Source organism: Balaenoptera musculus, chromosome 8 (assembly GCF_009873245.2).
Source record: "Balaenoptera musculus isolate JJ_BM4_2016_0621 chromosome 8, mBalMus1.pri.v3, whole genome shotgun sequence".
In the NCBI taxonomy this organism is placed as follows: Eukaryota; Metazoa; Chordata; class Mammalia; order Artiodactyla; family Balaenopteridae; genus Balaenoptera; species Balaenoptera musculus.
The window spans coordinates 76,986,128-76,991,778 of record NC_045792.1 but is presented as its reverse complement, the minus strand read 5'-3'; the positions used below and the strand labels follow the sequence as shown (position 1 = coordinate 76,991,778).

Genomic DNA, 5,651 nt, shown 5'->3' with positions numbered 1-5,651 from the left:
TTCTCCCTAAAAGAGCAAGCATCTTGGCAATAGAGTCTATTTCTTCTGTCATTATTATATCCTATTTTTAGTATAGTGCTTTGCCCTACTGGGTTAAAAAAATGGAACTAAATATATGGGATGCCATTCCCTACAAAACATTATTTTTTGAAAGATATATTCCTTTGTTCATTGAATATATGTTACACACTTCTACGTTCCAAGCACTGAGACTACAGAGATAAAGGTGAAAATTCCTCCTACAGGAGGTCATGATCTAGTAGAAGAGGCTGACAGAAGAATCTCCAGCTCTGAGGGAGACAGGCATAGGATGGGATTGAGCATCAAACCAGTGGGTGCCTGAGCTGAAAGTTTGAGTGTGGGAAGGCATCTGCTGGATAAGGAGAAATGGTGAAAAGAAAGATTGTGCAAAAGCCCCATGAAAAGCTTATTGTGGATATATGTGTCAAAGGAGCTGTGTCAGGAATGACTGAGATGTGACCTGAGGACCTCCATGTTCCCTGCCTGGGCTGAACTTTTGTTGAACACTCTAAAATCAAACCGCCGAATAGTTGCTGAATTGCCAAAACCAAAGAATAAAGCTGAGAACTGGACTTTTTCTGGACGAAAGAAAACATACCTTTCCCTAGTAAAGGATGAGATGTGCTCCACAACCCAATTGTACGTGTAGAACAAATTTATCCTCCAATCCAAAGTTTTGGTAAACAACTTGTGTAAGCCTGCATGAACGTCTCTCTTTTTTCCTATCAAAACCCTTACCCATTTTCTCTGATGGGACACTATCCTGGGTTCCTCCAGAATCTGTGGTCCCCAAATTGCAGTTCTAAGTCACCAAATAAACTGCCTTTTTGCCTCTTTATAGTTCACGGTTCTTTTGGTTGACATATGCGAGAGGCTGGTGAGAGCAATGAGTGATAAGACTGAAGAGGTAGCCTGGTGCGTGAGCTACCTGACACCCTCTCTGCCAGATGAAGGCAAATCTTTGAAAGTATAATATTTAAGGGAAATCTGAACATCGTGTTTATTCTTTAGAAAGACTAGTACTCTGGATTCTGAATTAATTTATGTATCCAATATTGTCTTTTATGGAGGATTTGGTAGTTAATTTATGCATAGTGTTTATATCAATAGATAGAGAAAAAAATTTATTTTTTGCTCCCTTTGGGCCAGGTTGTAGTAGATTAATTACAAATATGCTCCCAATTCTTCCCTTCTGTATCTATACTCCTTTTAATAGACTTCACAAACCCTCCTAAGAAGAAGAGGAGTCAATTTCTCCATACCTCAAATCCGAGGTGGCCCTGTCACTTGATTTGGCCAGTAGGAAGCAGCAGGAATAGCTGTGTGCTAGTTCCAAGTCTAGGGCTCAAGACTCTTGCACATTTCTACTCTTACTCATGGACTCCACACCCTTCCCTCCAGCACCATCATCAAATCATATGCTAATAAGTACCAGCTAGCATGCTGGAATGCTGGACAATGAGACCATATGGAAGAGAGTAAATTTATCCCAGCTAAAGACATTTGAAACCAGGTATCAATAGTTCTTCCACAACTTACAACTGACCACATGCTCCTGAAGAAACCCAGCTGAGGTCAGATGAGTGTAGCACAGATGAAAAGACCTTTCAGCAGATAAATAGACGTATAAGCATATGAAAATGTTTCTTGTTATGAGCCATTGAAATTTGGTAGATATAGAAGGCACACCATTAAGGCAATGGATAACTTGATGTGTAGGCACTCCATAGTGTTTTACTATGTTACTTTATTTAATGCTATCTACCTTGCAAGGAAAATATTATTATAGTCTGCATTTTTTAGACTATAAATCTGAGGCTTATACAGTTAATTCTCTTTCCTCATTGGTACTCTAGCTCATTACTGCTAAAGCCCAGGATCTTCTCTGTCAACTGCATGGTCTTTTCAAATTCTTCTCTCTTGAGAAAAAAGAATGAAGTCAAGTATTTTGGTCTACAGTGTAACTCATGGAGAAATGAGTTGAATCGCAATGAACAAAACATATATCCATTGATTCAACATTAATGAGTCTTTAGTCCAAGAAGACTACAGTTTTCACCAGATAATGCAGACCCTTAGGCAGAAAATATTATTAATTATGCTTTAAAAAGCATCCTTGCCCCTAGAATAGAAACTATGAAAAATAAATATGATATGAGATCATTAAAAAGGAGTAGTAATTTCATCAGAATTATTGTTATGGGTATTCTCTCCTCAACCTACTCAATTAGAGAGCATAATGAGTGACCACTGTGATGGAAAACAGATCTCTCTCCTCTCAGTTTATGAGAAAAACAAATTAGTTTTAAAATGGTGTCAACATTATCATTCCTTTCTCTCAGGCCCAGAATATAAAAGTATGCTATATATTTCCACATTCACAGAAAAAAAATTGTTAGCTGCTTAAGCCACATTAATGTCACCTGTTTAAATAATAATGTTATGTTCAACCACTGCTAATCAGTAAACATGATAAACCAAGGTCATCAGAGTTAACTTATGAGAGGAAATATATTTACACCTGGTTTATTATTTTTGCATTAATTGAAACTTGCCAAATATTTACTGCTGTGAACAATTACTTTTTTTTTTTTTTGTGCTAATATAGTGCTTTTCTTTATTTATTAAAAGAGACATTCCTGCTTTTCTGCACTACCCAGAGAGGGGTCCATACAGCATTGCTCTGGGTTCATCTCGTAAGTTAAAGGAAACCCGGATCCCTTGATGTCCTGCAAATAAAGGAGAAGGATGTCCTCAAATTCCTTGCAGCAGGAACCCACCTAGGTAGCATCAACCTTGACTACCAAACAGAACAGTACATCTACAAAATGAAAAGTGATGGTATTACCTCATACACCTAAAGAGGACCTGGGAGAAGCTTCTGCTGACGGCTCGTGCCATTGCTGCCATTGAAAACGGGGCAGATGTCAGTGTTGTATCCTCCAGGAATACTGGCTAGCAAGCTGTGCTGAGGTTTGCTGCTGCCACTGGACCCCTCGTATTGCGGCTGCTTCTCTCCTGGAACCTTCCCTAACGAGATCTAGGTAGCCTTCCGGGAGCCACAACTTCCCTTGGTTACTGATCCAGGGCTGATCTCAGAGGTGTCTTATGTTAACCCACCTACCATCACTGTGTCACACAGACTCTCCTCTGCACTATGTGGACATTGCCATCCCCGAGCAACGATAAGGGAACTCACACGATAGTCTGCTGTGGTGGATGCGGCGGAGGGCCGTGCGGGGCGGGGGCGGGGGCGGGGGCGGGGGGAGACGCGGGAAGTTCTGCGCATGCGTGGCACTGTCTCCCATGAACACCCGGGGTCAGGGCAGCCTGATCTCTACTTCTACAGAGATGCTGAAGAGATTGAAAAGGAAGGGCAGGCGGTGGCTGGAAAGGGTGTGACCCAGGAGGAATTTCCAGGTGAATGGACTGCTCCAGCTCCCGAGAATTTACTGCTACTCGACCTGAGGTTGCAGACAGGTCTGCAGGTGCCCTCTGTGGCCATCCAGCAGTTCCCTAGTGAAGACTGCAGCGCTCAGCTCACTACCGGGGATTGGACTGCGGCTTCCACCGCTCAGGCCACTGAACAGGTAGGAACAGCCACTGAGTGGTCCTTAAGTTGTTCTTCCACAGAATCTTAAACAGAAAATGTAAATAAGATGGACAGAAAATATAGTTTCTTAAAAAAAAAAAAAGGCATTCCTGAATTAGATTCAGTAGGATATTTTGTGGGTATGTATGTATGTATGTATATATATATATATGCATACTTACACACAGGCACACACACGTAGGAATGTATCTGTCCTCACACATATATGAATGTGTTTGGGTAATAGAGAAATGGAGAGACAGCTGTGGTTATATCTACCTTTTCTTCACTCACACATTTACAACCAAAGGTATGCATCCCATTTATTGACCAATTAGATATGAACAAATGAATAACCACGATCACACATTTTCACCTTGCTAAAAGTTTTCTTTTTAAAAAATGCATTTGACTAAGTTTTTCTTTTAGATTAACCTACGTTTTATTTCTAATTAAAGTATTATACTGGAGTTCAAAACAGCTGATACAACTTAACTGTTAAAAGTTTCAGAAGTAAAGTGATTTCTGTCATACTTGTGTTTTATTTTTTGATTTTTTGAAAACAGATTATGGGGGAATATGAAAACTCTCAATACTTTCCTTATTGTTTTAATCCAGGATATTAGACCTGATAATGGTTTTGCATATGGCATCAATTGTGGAGTCTTTAAGATGCAAGTGTTGTTTGCCTGATTTCATAAATATGACATTAATATAGAAATTCTTTGAAGATGGTAAAAGAGACTATATACATATGTTTGTTTCTCTGTGTGTAGTTCTTAGTGAATTCTTTGTTATTTTTCTCTATGATGTGATTTATCTTTTAAATCATAGCTATACAAAAGTTCACCTCATTTATAGTTTTATTTTGTGTTATTTCAATAACCATATTTTTTTTTCAAGTTTTGCGGCTGTTTTTATAGGACCTAGTGCTAATGTTTTTTCACTCTGAAAATGGTTCATGTTTATCAGCCTTTTATTTTAAATGTTATTATTTCATTTGTATCTTTGAGTTTCCTAAATATTATTTTGAAATCTTGTTCCCTGTCCTGTAAAATTGATTTTTCTTGCAATGCCTCTGTGGTCTGATTTAGACTTTATTTACTTTCTTAGAAATAGATTTCTTATATATCTTAGAATATGGGTTCAAAGACTTATTCTGTGGGGAAGTTTTCGTTTTCTGTTTGATCCTTTAACTTTGCTTCTCTTTTCTACTCTGCTCACCTATACCTGTTGAGCGGGATTGTAATTGCCTGTACCTGATTCCAATTTTCCCAGTCAGAATTCAGGTCTTACATGAGTTTTAGGGCTCTTTCTACAGGGAGATACTGTAGAAACATCAGACGTCCATTCACCAACAAGTTAGTAACTCATCTCAGCCAAAAGTTACATGCTGTGTATTTATCACAAGTGTGAGATGTTCCTAGGTACACTTCTTTTCTGTGTGTGTGGGCTTGGGGAGTTGGAGACTCCTTTTACAAGTAAAGAAATTCTAACCTTGTCCTCACTTCAACCTATGAGTTCAGCTCTAGTGCTAGCTTTTTTTGGCATATTTTTATCCCTATAGTTAATCAAAGCTGAATTGCAGGCTGCACCTTCATTTTGTAAAGTTCAGAGAACAAACTTCTGCTTTGACTCTCTCCTGTTTCTGACCCAAGAACATGATAATCTTGTTTTTGTGCGTTTTTTTAAATAAGAGAAATTTATTTTGTCACTATTATGAAGGTTAGAAGTTAGGGATCAAGGCAACAGCAGAGTTGGTTTCTTCTTTTTTTTTATATTGAAATGTAGTTGATTTATAATGTTTCAGGTGTACAGCAAAGTGATTCAGTTATACATATATATTTTTTATTTTTCAGATTCTTTTCCATTATAGATTATAGAAGGTACTGAATAGAATTCCCTGTACTATACAGTAGGTCCTAGTTGTTTATCTATTTTATATATAGTAATGTCTATCTTTTAAGCTATTCTTGTTTTTGAGCTAAGGTATTTCTTTTTGGTTTTCTTCATATGTGCTTTTTTAGCTTTGTTTTGT

General features: G+C 38.1%; 1 pseudogene; it reads left to right on the top strand.

Annotated features, from left to right (window-relative positions):
- Positions 1 to 493: 493 nt before the first annotated feature.
- On the top strand, positions 494 to 4,306 carry LOC118899553 (annotated as a pseudogene).
- Positions 4,307 to 5,651: the final 1,345 nt, after the last annotated feature.